At 36.5% G+C, this 19,310-nt stretch overlaps 1 protein-coding gene and 1 pseudogene across 3 annotated transcripts in view; both read right to left on the bottom strand.

Moving 5' to 3' along the window:
• The window catches only part of LOC104453100 (squalene synthase-like), a 28,681-nt gene extending 14,265 nt beyond the window's left edge, over positions 1-14,416 (bottom strand). For all 3 annotated transcript variants that reach the window (XM_010067613.3, XM_018876849.2, XM_018876850.2), the window contains exon 1: positions 14,340-14,416. The gene's annotated coding sequence lies outside the window, so the exon portion shown is untranslated. The remainder of the gene's footprint in view (positions 1-14,339) is intronic.
• On the bottom strand, positions 6,598-14,441 carry LOC104453099 (annotated as a pseudogene).
• Between the last annotated feature and the right edge of the window lie 4,869 nt (positions 14,442-19,310).

Below are 19,310 nucleotides of genomic sequence, written 5' to 3'. Positions count from 1 at the left end.
GCAACTGCTATTATAACATGTTTCTTTTTTTCTTTCAATTTTCATTTTTATCATGAAATTTATCTCTCTTTGGCAACCAAGACTCTTTGGCATAAGGTTTTATTTTGCCATAATTATACACTCCACACTCTTTCCCAACCTTGATTTTGACCTTCCTCTTGGCTTACCCCTATTAGCGTTACTCATAAACTTTCTTAATTGACAGTCATCATATTTTCTATGATAAGAGCCTTAGATGTAGAAGGATGATTCAAGTATTTTTCTCCCTGATTCTTCATTTAATAGGCTTCCTTTAATTATGCTCATAAAAAACACATCGAAAAGAGTCGAATTGCTTAAAGCCATAATCAAGGTTTCCCAACAAACAAGGAGAATAGTAACAACTCCATAAAATTAAAGTTATTTTACCTATTGTAGGCAAAAAATAATACAATATCTGTGAGAAAATATTTGGATTTCTTTCTAGTTATTCAGATTCTCCTTATTTATACAACACAATGAGATATGGAGAAAAAAAAACAAAAAATGGCAAAAAGAAGGAAAGGAAGATTTCGTGATTCGGGAATTCAACTTAGGGAGCTTTGGAATGTAGATATCAAATCAAGGAATATGTGATTTATTCCCTAATTTTATGCAAAAAATAAGCAATTGCCTTATGTTAGGAGTCTTGGATATATCCTATAAATAGGATAACATTGAGAGCTTGGAGAGACAGTTAGGTTTTTATTTTTTAGATCATTTTTCGTTGTTCTAGAAGTTTTCCAAGTATTTTGAAGAAAAGATAAAAGTGGTAACAAAATTATTGTTCTTTGATTCAAGATATTGGGATTATTTATATTTTTTGTAATTTATAATTTACGTTTGTTCTTCTATTATGTTCTAATTTTATTTTGTTAGGATTACGATGTAACCTAACCATGATAATATCAATTTCATGATTTTTATGTTTTGCAAGTGATTTTATTCATACGAGTTGTATATTATTGTGCTTAATGCTTTTAAATGACTGGCCACCATTAAAATGATCTAATATGCATGTTTGAGAATAAGAAATGATAATATGTAGTTACTCCTTATAATATATATATATATATATATATATATATATATATATATATATAACCATTAATTAAACATGGATAGAGATATATCGTGTTATTTGCGTAATTTTCAATGATGGAGTGGTCCAAAAGATTCATTGTAAATCGAGAATATTCACAAATTTTAATGCACTTATGTTTATTTAAATTCACATAAAGATGTAGTGGATTGATAAAATGAGTAGGCTTGCTATACCTAAAGATACGATAATAAATAAAGTAGGAATTTCCGCTATCACATATTTAATATCGTTCTTGTAGGCGTAGTAATATGAAATTCATATCTAGTGGTTATGGAGAGACCATATGCTCTAACATATTTATTTGACTAATTTACTACATTTAGTTCAGAAATTTTTCCTTTAAGATTGTCAATTTTAATTTATTATTTTGATCTATTAGATAAATTTTAGAGTTAGTCCATTTTCAGTATTTAATTGGTTTATATCATCAATCTCTATGGGATGATGTATTTTCTTATCATTATACTATTTATTCAACACGTTCATTCAAAATTTGGAATTTTACAAATAAATACCAAGCAATAGACATAATTGCAACTCATTGGGTTAATCTCAAGATTCGTCAATTAATTTTACCAAATCTTGAAAATCACTCAAGTGTTCCGATATGCTTCGTCCATCCTTATATCTCAAATTCACAAGTTTTTTTTTACTAGAAAAGCTTTATTTTGTGAGGTTTCTCTCTCATAAAAATCTTGTAATTTCTTCTACAAAATATCCACTTTTGTTTCTTGAGCAACATAATGAAACACACTATCGTCAATCTATTGCCAAATAAATATAATAATTTTTCAATTTATTTGCTATCATTCTTTGTCTTCCTTGTCTCCTGTAACGTCATCCCCATAATGGGATTAGACAAATATTTACCATATAAATTATCTACCATGCGAGGCTTCCAATGGTGAAATTTGAGGCTTTTAACTTAATCATTGTGTAGCTAGTTTCCTCCATTTAACAATAGAATCTCCACCTAGCTTTGATACCACTTCATTGGGAAAAATCGGGCAACAATTCACCAAAAACCAATCCAATCTAGGATCAATATCTCCCCCCCAAACAAATCGATTGAACTCCAACAATACAACCTCATAATATGTAAATTTAGTATCGAAATGATTATGAGACAAAACCAACAAAAATACCTATATTTTACATGGAAAACTCAATGCTGGAAAAATCATGGACCATCAAAAAGCTTCCACTAATCATCAAGAACAGTAGGATACACAAAATGTTCTTCTCTAGTCACATACTAAAGGCTCAATATCAATAATAAAACAGCATTAAAAAAAAACCCCATTTGCAATTGGAGATTTCAAAGAAAGTTCTCAATCAACTCGTAGTCTTCGGTCTCGCGAATAATATATTGAAATTTGAGCCAATTCTGATAATGTTTGGCCTTCGAATCAAGATTATAAAGCTGTGCCCCTTTTTTCTTCTTCTTCTTCTTCTTCTTCTTCTTCTCTCTCTCTCTCTCTCTCTCTCTCTCTCTCTCTGCTCTCCACGAATGAAGTAGCTCAACTCTTTATTCTTTTTGCTTTTTGAATTTTTTACTTTCCTATTTTTTTTAGGGATATTTGTTCTAGAAGTCCTAAAATTTATAACAAAAGTATAATTGAGTCCTTAAACTTATAAGAAGTGCAATTAAATCTTAAAACTTCCCAAATTGGTACAACAAAGTCCTTTTGTTAATTCCGTTAATTTAGACCAATGGAAAACTGTGTAGTGATGATGTGGCCAAAACATGGAATACAAAACTAAAACGATGTCATTTTGGATTAAATTCTAATTTTTTAACCAAAATCTTAATTAAATTAAATAAATATAAATATTTAAAAAGCACAAAAAAAAAAAGAGCCAAGGGCAATGGCAACACGTCCCTACTGCCATTGGCATTTTCTGTTAGTCAAATAGATGAAATTAACAAAAGAACTCGATTGTACCAATTGACAAATTTTACAACTTGATTATATTTTTTTGTAAGTTTTAGAATTCAATTGTACTTTCTTACCAAGTTTTGAGACTTGCACTGCACATATCCTTTTTTTTTTTTTTTTTTGGCATGTTAGCTGGGTCCCATGTATGAGGCAGATCTAGCCAGGTTTCATCTTGTCAAGGTAGGAAAAGGGGGAGCCCTCCATGCTGCCGAATTGTATGGGTTGTGTTTGAGGCTCTATATTTCCGAGGACCTCCCTCTCGTTCGTTTTTGGGTCACTTAGTCGTAACCTTCTAGTGATATAACCATTTGTTCCGCTCGTTGCTGATTTATGTCAAACTTGTTTTCATGTTTCCATGTCTAACATGATTTACTGCTTGTCTGAAAACCCCTCAATAAGCTCCGTAGTGCTCCTGCTATGTTAGTCGTTCGTGTTAGTTCATGTCCTCCTCATTAGCGTTACGAATTCATTTCAACTCTGAATTGGACGCATGTTGAGTTTGTAACGTGAAACTTGCTGTGCGAGCCCTCATGGTCTTTTATTAAAACTACAATTGTCGAAAGTTCAGTTGGCGCATGGCATTAATGACTGAGGGAAGAGACATTAAAATAGAAATCAAGGAGAGTTCCCAATGTAGCAGGAGGTCACTCGGTGAGGTTCTGGGCGAGAAAAGGATTAATTATGAGCATGTCTGATGTTGAGCGCAAAAAGTGACGGAGGAGAAGACAGCGACCAAGAGACAAAGGTTCGTTCAGTAGCTGGTAAGAGAAAAAAAGAAGGAGGCTTAAGCCATCGTGGCTTGAAGCAGGCCTGTTTTGTTTTTAAAGGAACGCGGGCTTATAAAGAGGGGGTCTATTGCGGAAATGTCAAGATGTGAGCTTGTGAAGTTTTAATTGAAATAGGCCCATTTCATCATGTCCTTGTATTGTATAACCCAATCCTGACACGGGCCACAGAAAAAATTATCTTTTTTAAAAAATTAGGCCCGCGCCTTTGTGAGTCGAGAGTCGAGTCCCATATTCGGACAAGGCCCAACAGGGCTGGCTCGGGTCACCGTTTTAGGAATAAAAAAAAAAAAATCCCTTTTTAAAAAATTCAAAAAAAAATATTTAGAAATAAGTTTTGAAAAAAGGGCTTGACTAGGTTATTAGATTTTAGCATTATATTTAGCTTAGTTTCCTTTCCATTATCACATATATATTTGATATAATTCAGTAAGTACTTTTCATATAAGCTTAATCTTAATACATTAAACTTTTACATCAAGAAATTGAACTCGATTCAAATTTAGCTCCCGGGGATCATGTAGGGCCCGTTTGGTTCGGCTTTTGGGGAATGCATTTGTCAAAATGCAAATACCTTTGGGTGAATGGGGTTTTCCGAAATGCAAATATCGTTTGGTAAAATTTGCATTGAGATGCAACTTTAGCCAAAATACCGTTTGGTAAAATTTACATTTGTAAATGACTTTTATTAAATTAAAAACAAAAAAATATTTGTCTTATTTTTTTTTGAAGTCCGGCCACCGGACCGCCGGATCCGGCGGTGCCGGATGGCGGATCTCGGCCGCCTGGGTCGCGCGACCTCAGGCGACCGTCGCCTGGGGTCACACGACCCCAGGTGGCCGCCGGATCCGGCTGCCGGATGGCCGGATCTAGCCGCTGGGTCGCGCGACCTCGGGCGACCGTCGCCTAGGGTCGCACGACCCGACGGCCGTCGCCCGGGGTCGCGCGACCCGGCGATGGCCGTCGGGTCGCACGACCCGGTCGGCCGTCGCCGGGTCAAGTGACCCAGGGCGATGGCCGCTGGATCGCGCGAACCCAGCGATGGCGATGGCGCAGCCGTCGCCCGGGTCGCGCGACCTCAGGCGGCCGCCTGGGTCGCGCGATTCAGGCGACAGCCACCTGGTTCGCGCGACCCAGGCGTCGCCTGAGGTCCGGCGACGGTCGCCGGGGTCGGGGGACCCTTGGCCGGCGGTCGCCGGCGCGCGCGACCCCTTGGCCGGCGGTCGTCGGCCTCCGATCGACTTCTCTCCGGTGAAGATGAGATGAGTAAAAGTTGCATTCCGAAAATGCAACTTCCCAATGGACCTCTCCCCTCCATTCCCTAAAGTCCCTTCAAGCCCCTTGGAGATGCAATTGCATCTCCCAAAGTCCTCAAAATATTGAACCAAACACCACCCCTTTTGCCCAAACCCCTTTAGAGGCCAAAAGCCCCTTCTAAATGCCGAACCAAACAGGCCCGTAGTGGGGCTTATAAAATGACTATGTATGTTCTTGGCCTGATAGGTATCAGGTTTTCATTCCTGCACCTTTACTTTGGGCTTTTAAATACTTGGGTGTTTAATTCTCATACTTTCAGCACTTAATTGTTTACTTTAAAAGTACTTTCAATAACTTGTTTGTTAACTTTCTTTCCAGAATGATTAGGTCTAGTTTAGAATCGTGATGAAACCTTCAAAAACAATTGCATAAATGGTAATACGTTTAGGATCATAATTAGTAGAAAAAATGAATAATCAATTAGAGAAATAACATTTCGGGTTATCGAAACTGGTGTCCGGTCAACTTTAGATCTAGCGAGCTCGACCAGACCTTGGAGCCATTGAGGCACTGAGGTGCCGGCCATTGCCGACTAGGAGGGAAGACAGAGAAGACCAGGCGAAGGGGAAGACATAGATGCTGGCGCTAACTTGGGAGTATTAGCGGCATTGGGCAGGGGCTGTGGTGGCTTCAGACGGAGAGCGGGGCGGCGCTAGTTGAGGATGGAGTTGACAGGTGATGCAGTTGGGAGTGAACCGAAGAGAGACGGTTTGGACGATTTAGTTTGAAGTTTCTGTCTGAAGGTGCAAATCGCATATTCTCAAAATTGAGGATAGCATTTACTATTAATGCTAAAATTAACGAAGAGTTTTGCAACTTGCTAGAAAACTAAATAAGATGTTCCAATATAATCATCGCTATACACAACTTTTGGCACTTCTAGTGTGCTTATCCTTCTAATATGAGTTAATTGTTCTGCATGGCCTAAAGGATTGTTAGGAAAATATTTGAAGATGTTACCATAGAATTCCAAGCCAATTCACCGAGATCGAAACTTTGTATGTCAAACACCTAGCTATGTAGTAATTTATTGTAAATGGGCAAAAGTATAGTAGCTTTAGAAAGACCAAAACTACCTTAGCTTCCTATGATATATAGGAAGCCGAGATGAGTATATTTAATTAAATATTTTGATGGGTCGGGATCACATGTTCTAGAAGAAAAATAGTTTAAAATTGAAAATAGGAGTTCATCAATTATGTTCGGATGCTTCAAACATATATAAATAGCACACATCGTAAAGCAAGATACAAACATATATAAAAGCATAATTCTACAGTAGATACATCTGTAGCGACCCTATCTCCATCATTTGCTGGTTTTTCCACAAAGCCATCTTCACAAGGAAAAACAACGGAAGAAAAGTTGTTGGACGATGATAAGACAAGTTTGGAGCAATCTTAGGTCGGGCGTATCATGTTAATAGCTCACATTAGTTACTCGAATGGCTTGCGGAGAGATGAGCGACAACTATTACCAGTATAATGAGCAAAACAGCAACCTGCAATTTAGATCATGGTAAGCTATTGTTCTCTCTTTTGTTTGGGTTACTGCTCAGCACATAGTTCTAAGACCAGCCAAACAATGTGAGATGAACGGTTATAAACTCACCAGAACAGAACTATATGTGGGTTCAGTCGTAAGGATGTAAGATTTCCTGTCAAATTTACAAAAGGAAGTTTGTTTAAGTAGAAAGACGTAATCAACATCCATTCCAGAGAGAGAGAGAGAGAGAGAGAGAGAGAGAGGAACCTTTTGTTTAGGAGGCCAGAATCTCCGCAAGCCTTCTGTATACCCTCGATTATGCTCAATGTTTTTGTAGCATTAGGATCATCCTTGTCAACCTACAGGAGACAAAAACATATTTTGGTGAGTAATTTCTCAGTCTGTATGTCTAAAAAATCATAGTGTGGAAAGCACAGAGATGAAAAAGCAAGGCAACAAACGAAAGCATCAACTACTATTGTAGCTAAAAGTTGGATTAACATATCATCAAGAATATTCCGCCCCACAGTCAAGAAGCAGAAGGGAGAATCCACGGTGCTTCTAAGACTTAAGTTATAATCCCTTGTGCTATTAAAGTTACCATTAAAGGAGAAGTGGTTCCTCATACAAAAATATCTTTGCAGAAGACAAAACTTTTTTTTTTTTTCACTTCATAGGCACGGAGTACTGTCGAGTCCATTTTGGATTCAAGATAACTAGCCTTTACATACAATCTAATTTGTTGTATACCCAGTCAAATCGCTGAAGATTTTGCAAGTCTAGTACATTTTCAAGTAAGAAATAATTAAAATACGCGTATAAAAGACGGTACACTCTAGTTTTTAACATTCATACCTTGGACTTTATCATACAAGAAAAATCATAGAAAGCACCATAAACATCAGCCATTGTCCTTGTGCGATCCCTAACTTTAGCAGCAAGACCTGAATAGTATAGGTAGACAAATGGAACAACTGAGCAATTATTATCTCGAAGCTACTACATAACATAAACAAATGTACAAAGGCTCATGGATAGAAACAGCCTTGGCAAATGATGAATGGAGATAGTTTGACAAGCTATATTTCCGTCACGCCTGGATCTAGTTCTTCATTATGCCCCACTATTTCATCCTATAAAACTATGTTTTCCGTGCCTAGTGCCATTCAAGTTCTTTAGTATGCCTACTTATTTCATCGTGTCTAGGATAGCTTTAATTTCAATGATGAAAGAAAATATCAACAAATCATTTTTTTTACCTGGCCCGATCTTTACTTCGCTTCTGAAAACTTCAATATTGTTGTAGGATAAAGCTAAATTTTCAATCGCCATTATCTAGAAAAAGTAGAAAATGTCGGCAAATGAGCTTCTCCCAAATAATCAAAAGATTAATGACATTAAAAAGAAAATATCGACATTAAACATCAATGAAAGCAAATGAACCACGTATAGAAATTCTTAAGATTACGAAGAGTAAGTTCAGAAATGTAAACAACTAATTATAATAGGGAAATTTTGTAAAGTCAATGTGTGAAACCAAATCTCGTGCACACACGTGTACACAAGGAGAGAGAAAGGGACAACTTGTGTGTCTATACACCTGCTACACACGCGTGCAAATGTGTCAAGAGAGCGGGGACAGGGGAAGTAGTGCAGAGAGTGGGCTTGTAGTATGCTCATGAGAAAAATTCTATGGGCTTGTAGTATGCTCATGAGAAAAATTCTAAGGCAAGTTTTATGTAGGAAAAATTTTGAAATCGATGACTGCCTTCAAAAATTTTTTAAGATATAGGATAAATGTAAGGCAACAACTCGTGTTTACGGATAAGAAATAGTTTTGTCTTGAAGAATTGATAATGTACCTGAAAAATAGCCCAAAACCGAAATATAGCAGGATCCCTTAAAGCAGACATGTATGTCAAACTGTCTTTAACATGTGTCAAAGCATTTGTGACCATCTCATTCAAACATTGTATTGCCTTCACCGAGTTCTCCTCATACTTCAAGTCCTATGTAGATAGGGCCAATTTCAGAAAAGAGAAAATAAGGATGTGCATGCCGCGCGAAATTCAGCATTATAGGTGCATAATATCTTGACAATTCATCTACAAAGTAAGTGATGGAAAATCAATTTTATATAGTAAAAGGGCTAAAGCACAATCTATGTAAGCCTTTAATAGTCCCAAATCATGTTGAAGAAGCATACCTCAAGTTTGTTTACATATTTACCCCAAATCTAATGAGGCCAAAACATGCGTGACATTGGAATCTCATTGATATCTTCCAAATAATCTCAAATAATGTCTTGTTTCTGATATTTACATCCATAAAACAATGTTAGAAGTTCAAAATATGTGGTCATCTACATGAAACTAAGTGTCTTTCCAAGTACCTGTAGAATCAAAGCCATTGAATTGGATAGAGAATCTGGTGCCAAATCTTCAAACTCCAGAAGCATGGAAAAGCTTTGACAGACCTAAACCTATAAGTCCTGACACATAGTGGCAATATTCATCGTAATCGTCAACTGTTTCCACCTGCAATGAGGAAAAATTGGTGTAACTCTTTGTAGGAATAATTTATTAAACAGATTAATCTCCACTACAAGCATTTCTATCAGAAGGTGCAAGACTTCAACTAGCCTTGAAATGCTTTGTGCAAAAGAATATTACAGCTCTTAAACCCTTTTCATATTAGTATTTGGTCAAATCCATTTCAATCCAGCCAGGTCAGTTACCATAAACAAGGCACGTAGTGGAGTCAATAATCAGTTCGCAAGCATGTGGACCTTCGAAGATGGAAGAATGGTCATTAAGGCTAAATGACACACGTCTATACGAATTCATTTTCTGTAAGGGAGTGAATACTTTAAGGAGTAGAGCCACACAGCTACGGTCAAATCCTTACTCCACCATGGTCATAGTAAATAGCCAGATGGGCTACCCGTTGGCCATTGTATGGGCAGCCATTCTACTGGTACTGAAAAATATCATATTCATTTTCAACCATTGGAGGCAAGGATTCTCCTCGTGAAAAGCTTATGCACTAGCTACGTACTGACCTAGTCCAAACACAACCAAAAACTATAATCTCTGTAAGAGTTCCTTCAGCTTGGCTATTTATCAAGGTAGGGTCTTGGAAAATATCAGGAGTGTCACATGACAAGATCACAAACCTCTTTGCAAATAAATTTCGCCATTCCTGCTCCCATTCTTTTAGTAATATCCTCAATTACCTCTTGATACCTGCAAGTACAAACAAAGCCACAGTTTATAAAGGAAAAGCTGTCAGTACATCAATCAATAGAAACGGTTAAACAATTTTGGGTTAATTGCAGGAAAGTTTGCTTTTGCGTTTCATTCTCAGTGGAAGTGAACAATGGGTTGGAAAGAACATTTGGTAGAAAATTATAATATGGTTGCGGAATTATGATGGCTAGGTATGTTGGTAAAGGAAACACACATGGTTAAGTTGAGAGGCTTAAGAAGATCAGGTTGAAGAAGAGAATATCCTGATCTCACAAAAGTTGTTCACATCATAATTATAAAGAAATCACAAGTTAGAACCTTTTCCCAAGCTTCAGGAAAGCCGTTGAAACATGATGAAATTGGTCCATTAAAACCTTGCACTTCTTTGTACCACCTTAATACGGCAATAAAAAAATCAAGTCAGTGAACTCAATAGAATTCTGGGCAGCTAAATAGTTCGGTGCCCAGCTCCAACTTCTTTGTATAGCCAACACAGACTTCTGGATAAGCACCATTTACAGATTGTCTGTAAACTAAGACAGCAATATAACAAAACAATAATAAAAATTACAAGATAACAACAGTTGCAACTTAAAGCAGCATTCCCAGCCAAGTTATGCATGCCCCAAAAGTTGCTAGTTGGAGAAAATCAGTGGCACGGTGGAATCTAAATAACCAAGAAACACCTTGTTTCCCAACTTGACATCAGAAATATATTGACAATCGTTTACCCTATGCTTGGTCGTCCAGTTTCTTTATATGCTGGAAATAACACAAGAAATTTATCACAGCAAGAGAGTGTTTATCTTACTTTAGCGTTGGTTCTTAAAGAAGTCACTAAGAGAATGCACAAATAAGAATTGAGATGGGACAATTTGTAGAGGTTCTTATGTAGAATCATAACGTAGAGGCAAAATATTGTTGATATATCTTGTTCTTCAAATAGCAGTGTTATAGAAAATTATTTCAGTCAATTTGAAGTCAGTTTTAAATAATGGATAATTGCTACAAGATACAGTGAAAATAGAATCTCCATGTAGCTTTGATGATCATGCTTAATGCAAAATGTCGAGGACGTCAATTATTTACACATACACACAGACATATTTCTACAAAATTACATTAAGAGAGACAAGTCAAACAAAGTTTTTTGACAAAATATCTAACCCACGCTTCCTGAATTTTATGTAAAGGTCGGGAAAGGACAAGAATACTGAACCAAGAATTTAAATGCAGGGAAAACCAGTCCTAGATCACCAAAAGCTTTAACTGGAAAGAAAGGGTAGCATGAGAGCATGTTTAACTCACATGAAACATGCCACTCCTTATCAAACACGTGCTCAAGAAAAGCTTTCAGGATAGGCACTTTGACTTCAATAGGTATGCTTGTGTCATCCTCTGGAAAGGGAGAATTAGAAGAAACAAGATTTCAGCACAAAATCACATACTAATGTCAATATGGAGCTGGAAACAATTATTCAACGTGATACTAACAAGAACTAGGCAGAGGAATTAAGGACTAATTTTGAAACGGAATCTTCTATGGATTATTCAACTGATTAAATATAAGCCAAAACATTATTACATGATAAAACAACCAGGGCCTTAATAACTAGGGCATAGCACACTCCACTTCCATTTATGATGGTTAGTGGTGACAAAGACACTCAAGTTTAGACGTGAAGAACTCGCTTGAACCTACACAGATATTTTCATGAATGTTATCAACATAAAAAGGAAACTCCAGTGAGTTTGTGCTATGGTAAACATTCGACATACAGGGATAGATGGCTCAAATTTAACCAACCAGAAGTGCTAATGGAGCGAGGGTAATATCTTGCAAATGAAAGACAGAGAACTAATGCAGTGTTATGGGACAAACCAACTGTATCAAGGGCTCGCAGGACCAAATAGAGGATGCACACCTGCAAAAATGCAAAAGAAAAGTTGAAGAGATAAAAGCACATTGAGATAAACAAATCTAACAATTTCTACTGGACTTTGCGTTGGCTGTGAGTGGCATTTGCACTAACTAATCCAACAGTTCGTTTACATCTTTGCATTTGGATTAGCAGACAGCAGAAGTGAGGTAGGAGAAAGAATCAATAGAAAACGAGAAATAACCATATAATTCTATGGATGACCATTGCATTGGCATTAGCGGTAATATCACGCAGTTCCAATCGAGATCATACTTCGATTTGAAGTGCCTATAGCACTTTTCTTTGACTTCTCAGATTCAACAGTAGTACAAGAAAAAATTGATTAGCTAATTTTAATGGGTTAGCTAATAATATGCACTTTCCCATTGACGCATGACGTGTCCTCCCTGCAGGAGAGGGCGCTTATAAAAAGGGAGTTGGGGCTGAGCAGTAAATTCCGTGTTGAACATTTGTACGTCGGGTTTTAGGTTGTCGTCACCTGGCACCTCCTACCGTCCTGTATCCATTTTAATTATAGTTTCTTTTTCTTGTGAATTTAAAAATTCTCGTATACTTTTAGGCTTCCCATGTTTTACAAAAACTAGCTGTTGGATAATTTCTTTTCTTTGTTTTCTGAACGACTAGGTGATCTTCTATCCAATCTACAAAGGGTACATGTATTGTCTTCTTCCCATTAATGATGCGTATGAATATCTCAATTAGCTTTTGTTTAAAAAAAGTGAGATTTTTAGAAAAAAAAAAAATGTCATGTTTCTCAATAACCTTTACATTACTATGCTGCACAAATGCATATTGTATAATACTAAAACAGTAGGAGGAGAAGGAGGAGGAGAGTGTGTGGGGAAATGAATTTAGGTGGATTTATCAAAAAAAAAGTGTGTAAGATTAACCATATCATTCCCCATAATTTAGAGGGAAAAAAAAATCTATACATGTGTCAACGTCTCAACAATATTTAAATAATTCAGAAATTCATATTGACTCATCATCTTACTAGATTATATTATTTGAGCATGCATGACTCAACAAGACTATATTACCAACTCGAGAAAACTTAATTGGAAATGTCCAACCAAAAATAATCCACCAAGTAAAAAGATTTCAATCACGATAAATATTTAAACAAATTCATAAGCAAGGAGGGCCGGCAAAGCTATGCCTCACCCAACCATTGACAACTAGCCAGAGATGAGGGTTGGCAAAGCTATGCCTCACCCAACCATCTTGCGAAGGCTCACTTGCCCAGCCCTTGGCGCTCAGCCAAAGGAATAAAAGGAATGGAAGGAAAAATACGAAAGAGAAAGAAAAAGAAAAAAAGAAAAAAAATAATATTTAAAATTGTTCACTCTGGCAAATTGGTCGAATAGACTGAAGAATCAATACAAATGTTAAAAGTTTATAACTTAATTGACATAAAAAAATGTTTAAAACTGAATTAAAACAATTGCGATAAATTTAGCTTTCCCAAAAAATTATATATTCTGCCATACATTTGTGGCAACTTTATACACAACTTAACTACAAGAGCATGGTGGATATTACGGCAGAGAGATCTATATTCGTAAAGAAACTTTCAAAAAAATTATTGAAATATATATGAGTGACACGTTTATAAATCATCATAATTCTCCACAAAAATGATGGTGGAGCAAGAATCACAAAAATGAGGGGTTGCTAGAAGCCTGGAATTGGGACACATATCAAAACATGGTGATGATTTTTCGAGCTACACATAAAGCCACCGAGAGCTTAATGGTTTTACGTCATCATTAACATAATTAATCTCCTTTGGGTCGTCCCCTATAAATATCAAGCTACTTGCATCCAACCTAAACGAGCATAACGCTTTAATTTGATCGGTTCTGTTGTCTAGTATTTTTGAGTAAATTATGTGGAAGTTTTCAGGTAATGTTGTGAGAGTAATGAATTAATCTTCGCATAAGACATTGATCCTTAGCTTTATCTAAGTTGCCGTGCCTGCTTTTTCTGGCAACAGGCCCAACTTGGTGCGTTTTAAAAAAGTTTGGGAAAATGATTTTGTATCTATATAATGGAGTATTTGTTCAAAACAAACAGCATTTGGACAATTGGCTTTTGGTACATTTTTGTTAAGCAACTAAATGAAGTAAAAGTTTTGGCCTAAAACTTAGTGTGCTTTGATAACATGTTAGATTTTATAAGACCATCGTCAATTATTTTAAAAGCTTAAATTCTTATATAAAGGTGTGCTTTAATATTTAAATATTATAAAAAGAATTTTGAAATCAAAAGCCACGCTTACCGCATCGCGAAGCTCAGTGGGGAGTTGTTCGATGACGAAAGCGAATGTCTTGGAGAACTTGCGGAGCATGGAGTAGCAGAATCGCCAATGAGGTTGCTGAGGGATCAGCTTCTCGGCATTCCTCGCCTCCATCTTCAGCTTCAGCAGAGGGTAGAGTTCATCCGGATGCTTCAAAATCACTCCCAAACTCCCCATCTCTCTGTCTCTGTCTCTCTCTCTCTCTCTGAACTTGAGATCGGAGAAAACAGAGATTGAATTTGGCAAAAGCTAATGGGAAGGTTTTTGTAAGGAGAGCAAACCAGAATGGTCTAATATGAAGTCTCTGGTTTTGGAATAAACGATGTTATATAGTCTTCGAAGTGTCCTTTCATGTCTTCGAATCATAATACCGCACAGTTATTGCGGTGTTCATGGCATTATAAACGTGATTTGCATTTTGAGTGACCAAAAGATCTCTGACCTCATCTAGTCCAGCTGCCTCGAGGACCTCTAACCTTGTCGAGTGCACTTTCGTCAAAAACTTAAATTGTGACGTGTCTTGCCAAAAACTGGAATTCTCCCACCAACTCACTGGGGCCAAATTTCAGACTGGAGCTGCTCGAAAATTAGTATGCGGCAGGTCAGGGAAGCTCCCAAGTCTTTAATTAGGAGTAGAAACCTATTTGTGATTGTTCCCCAAGCGGTGACCCGAACATTCATAGAGCTAATTGCTAATCCCATGGCAAGAAAAAATTCCAAGAGTGCTCCAAATTGACCTTCGGGCACAGTAATGTGACTATTCTAAGAGTAACTTCATTATTAGTTTATGTATAATTTTGTTCATTCATTCTCATATTATCTATCTCGACGAGATTGACACAAGTTCTTTCATCTCGCTTTGTGTTGCATGTTTTTTTTTTTTTATAACAACCTAAGAAGTTAAGTAGTTTCAAGAAAACAACATTATCCTAATTAGGAATCCGAAAGTTTTATAACATAAGATTAGCTGTTCAGCAAGTATTGCTTGGCTCCTCAAGATGTCACATCGTTGTTGCCCTTGTTAGTTTTCGATGTTTATGTGCTTTTTTTTGGGAGGGGGAAGACAGTATTAGACTGTTTGTGTATTACATGTGATAAACTTCTATCTTAAGTTTGAGTTTGAAAAGAAAATATGCATTTTAGAAATTAATAAATAAAGAAAAAGGAAATCTACTGTGCTAGGGAAATATACGGAAATCGTGTTAGTTTTGGAGTCGGCCAAAGGAAAAGTGAAGAGGAAAGTCCAAGATGACCGGACTTTGTCGACTGAATCCCACTTTGATTTTATTTCTTTCTCTATTACGTGTAGCTATCTTTGACGATCAAATGTTGCACTTCTTCAAGCAGAGGACAAACGATATATATGGCTCTTGCGGGAGCATTGTTGATGTGCAGAGACAATTTTCATCATGAGTTTTGTGGTGATTACATCCTGGTGAGGATACATAAGTGTTTTAGTCAATTAAATTCTTGTGGTAAGAATTTGTGTTTATTTCTTTTGTGAGATTAAAATATTATTTCGTGAGGAATTGTGAGATTAAATGTTGTGTGAGTAATGGGTACAATATGAATAACTCGGTATGATTGTAATCTACATTATATCACTTGATCTATAGTAGAATTTGTCGCTATTCTTCCCATGAACGTAGGTCACTACGATCGAACCATGTAAACCTAGTGATATATTTTGTTATTCTATCCATTTTATTGTTCGATTGCTTGCTTTTACGATAACATGAGTAGATGAGCTTTTCTTAATTGGTTGGTCAACTACTTACTCATCCAAACATCACCCCTTGCTTATAGCTTAGTAACTGACTCAACACATGCAAAATATCTCCACAATTTTTTTTTTTTTGCAAAACAACGTCCACAAAGTTCAATTGTTACTAGTACTAGGAGTCATCACAAACTTCAACGACTATTTGGATTAGATATTAGTAGAATCCAAGCTTTTCTAGATCATGATTTCAACACTCCTCCTTAATCAATTTTTACAATCCTCTTGCCATGCTTCGCAATATCTTGAACTTAGCTTGTGGTAATGCTTTATTAAATATGTCAACAACTTGATAATCAGTTTTCTAATATTTGAGCCCAATTACTTTGCACTTTTCAATTGAAGTGATATTTGATAGCGATAAGTTTAGTTCTTTCATGAAAAACTTGATTTTTAGATATAGCGATCACAAACTTGTTATCGCAAAATATCATAGTAGCTCGTGTTAGTGCTTCTTTGATGTTTTCTAGTATTTTTGGAAGCCATAATGCTTAACTAGTGGTGCTAGTGGCCGAGAGGTACCCAGCTTCTGTATGCTATTGAGTCTTGCTTCTTGGTTGCCCATGAGAATATTGCACAACCTAGTGAGAATGTGTAACTTGTAGTACTCCTCCTAGCTTGTGCACTTGCGATAAACAAATGCAATATTCTTTTGTTCCTCATAAATATTTTAGAATTTTTTTGGTAGCTCTAAAATGAATTTGGCTTAGTGAAGTATTCATCAATATGACCTGTATAGAGTGCTTTGGAGCCTTATGACCTTTTCTCCTTTTCCCTTGGCGATAAAGTTTGGCGGTTGTTCCACGTATATTTCTTTTTGAAGATATTCATTTATATATTTGTTTAAAGATATTCATTTAAGAATGCTGACTTTTTATCTAGGTGATAGTCTTCCATTTCTTTTGTGTTGAAAGCACTAATAGTGTCGAGACGAGGGACACAAGCAAAAATTTCAGTATAGTCGATACCAAATTATTGCAAGTGTCCTTTCACCATGAGCCTTCCTTTGTGCTTTTGACTTGATTCATATACACACTTGCCACATGTGTTATTAACTAATTCATGATAGATCCGATTATCCTCCATTAGAATAAAGGACATTTTTTTTTCCTTTGTAGAAAACACTTGAATATCCCACACCTTTCTTTCAATATCTGGGGAAGAAATTGACTTAAAGGAAAACATGAAATTACTAAGATAATTTTTTGAAAATCATGTATCCTCTTATTAACTACTAGTTTAATTTCATTTTTAAGATCAAAAAATGTGTACACATTCTTTTTTATCATCTATTGGCGTCAAGCAAATGGCTTCCTTTGCATTTAACTACTTTTCTAACTCCACGTTTCTACCCTTTTCTAACATTCCCTCGCAAACAAAACTTGAGAGAGCACATGAATTAAATCCAACAGTAGATAGAATCATCACAGATGTAAATTAGATGAAGACGAGGCATTTATCACCCTGATTAAGGATGAAAAGGATGCCTCCATCGCCGACCACATTGACAAGTGTCCTCCTCAAGACAAGACAATTTTTTGCTTATTCTACTTTTCCCCATATTTTACATGCACACATCCCATATCTAAAGCTTTAGATTTTGGTCATGATCTTGAATGTCTAATTTGAGAATATATCGAACATGTGTTCTAATCATAACCTCATCGGTGATTGGTGGGTACTTCACTTTTAATACCCTAAATATAAATTAGTGCAAATATAAAGATATCTTTAATTGAAGCCATCACAAATAATTTCCAACCTCTCAAAAGCGCGTGCCACCTGCCTCCACTAACCTCCATTCCTCAATTTCTTTATATTTTCCATCTTTTACTTTGTGAATAAACAATTAGCGGGGCATTTCTTTTCTTTTTTCTTTCTTTAATTGATGAAGAACAATTTGTGGATTGTTATTCATAAGTGATAGATCAATATGGAACATGAATCATGCATGCACAGATCAAAGAGGAAAGGGAAGAAAAGGTACAATTTGCACATATTTCACGCATGGGTTGAATTAGAAAATGTTCCTTTTGGAGAATTAATGTGATTTGCAATTAATTGGCCTATAACTCATTCACTTAAGCTTTTGAGTGAAAATGAGTCTACCTAAAGATGTGGACATGCTCGAAATTAAGACTCCCTCTTGGTGAACTCCCATTGTAAAGGTACTAGGGCCAAGAGAAAGGGTTTTTGAATTTCAATTTGGGGATTTTACATGTTTTATTTTTGTCTGGAAATTCTATTGTTGCAATTATATTTAGAGCGATAGTAGAAAGTGGTTATTTCAACAGCAAGAACAACTTTGGGTTGGGGAGTGTCAAGATGCATACACTATTGACAACTCAAGATTTGGCAAAGGCCTTGGATGGCAAGGCTAAGTTGTGAATTAAGAGATTTAATGCATGCCACTAATTATTAGATGCATTAAAACTTGATAAATACCACAATAAAAAGTTGTTAATTAAGATACTTAATGTATGCAATCGAGGATGAAGAGGATGTCCCCTACCTTGAGATAAGACAAATAATTGTTTATTCTACATTTCCCCATATTTTACGTACGCACCTCCCATATCCGTAGCTCTAGATTCTGGTCATGATCTTGATTGTTTAATTTGAGAATATTTGTGCGTGTGTTCTAATCATAACCTAATTGGTAATAAACTATATTTGAATGAGTGCAGATATAAAGATATCTTTAATTGAAGCAATCACAAAAATTTTTACCTCTCGAAAGCGCGTACCGCCCACTATCCACTACCCTCCAATCCCTCAATTTATTTATATTTTCTATCTTTTACTTTGTGAATAAACAATGTAGGACATTTCTTCTTTTTTCTCAGGATATAGAACAATTCATGGGTTGTCAATTCAAAAGTGATAGATCAGTATGGCGCACGCATCATGCATGCACTAAATTAAGAGAAAAGGAAGGAAAATGTACAATTTTAATATTATTCACACGTGAGTTGTGGTGTCCCAGACACACCACCCTAACCATTCCCACATATTAACAACAGTGATCATATGCACCAGTCACTTCCACCCATCCTCGTGACCCTACGCCAAAAAGAGTGTTGACACCTCAATTTTAATTAGGTTAATTTTATTTTATTAAGTTTTTATTTTATTTCGGATAAATAAGATAATTAATAAACACACCAAAAAAAAAAAACAAAAGCCTAGCCCTTTTTCTTTCCCTTTCTCTTCCCCCTCCGCGTGGCCCATGTGGCCCATTTTCCTTCACCCTTGGCCCGGCCCCTTTTCTCTCTTCTTCTTCCTCCTGTCTTCTTCTTCCTCAGTCGCTTGCATCTCACGCGCGGTGGCCGGCGACGCGCGCGAAGGACGGCCTACGGCCGAGGAGTGTAGGGCGACGTCGGCCGGAGG

The sequence above is a fragment of the Eucalyptus grandis genome, chromosome 7, assembly GCF_016545825.1.
Source record: "Eucalyptus grandis isolate ANBG69807.140 chromosome 7, ASM1654582v1, whole genome shotgun sequence".
In the NCBI taxonomy this organism is placed as follows: domain Eukaryota; kingdom Viridiplantae; phylum Streptophyta; class Magnoliopsida; order Myrtales; family Myrtaceae; genus Eucalyptus; species Eucalyptus grandis.
This window is presented reverse-complemented; position numbering and strand designations above follow the sequence as displayed.